Raw genomic sequence first — 747 nt, 5'->3', positions numbered from 1 at the left:
AATCCCCCCCTATATGACTTGACTGACCAGGTAGTTGATGGACTCCTTATAGCTCTTAATGATCTCAAGCAGAGTGTTGGCCACATGACCTCTGGTCCAGCAGGTGGCGGTGAAAATAGTCCCTATAGGAGTTGACTCATTTCTTTGAGGTCCTAAATGAAGCATAGGGCGTCAACAGTGCATCTCGGCCTAACCCTGTTCCGGGCCCATTTCTTCACTCGATGCTTCCGGTGTTCTTCATCTCCTCTTCAATAGTCCTTCTCCACGTCTTCCTTCCCGCCTTGCCCTGTGCGTTCCACTGAAGTGTCTGTGTTTTTATGTCGTTAGGAGTTTTGCTCACTGCGTGTCCCCCTTCCATTTCCACTTTCTGTCCCAGTTGGGTAGCTATCCATTATACTGTAGCCTACTTACTACCAATGTCACTGTAGTCAAAGGTGATTTTCGATTATTATGTATGAGTATTATTATATATTGTTATATTATGATGTTCAAGCCTATAGGCTGTGGTAACAGGCCCTCTGTGATTTGTTGTTGTACTGTACATGTCAAGTATCTGCACTCTAGCCTAATTAGCCTAACCTGCTAGGGAAAAGTCACTTCCGGTCGTAGCTGTATCCCACCTAGTCAAAACCTTGTTAGTCCTTATCCTAAAAGGCACCCTCTGTTCCTCGATATACTCCACCGAGGGCTGGCAGCCAGTAAGTACAGGTAAGTGACAATTATCCGTGACGCAGTCACCTACACCGA

Source organism: Coregonus lavaretus (genome assembly GCF_964263955.1).
Source record: "Coregonus lavaretus genome assembly, contig: HAP1_SCAFFOLD_528, whole genome shotgun sequence".
In the NCBI taxonomy this organism is placed as follows: domain Eukaryota; kingdom Metazoa; phylum Chordata; class Actinopteri; order Salmoniformes; family Salmonidae; genus Coregonus; species Coregonus lavaretus.
Note: the sequence above shows the minus strand (reverse complement) of the source record.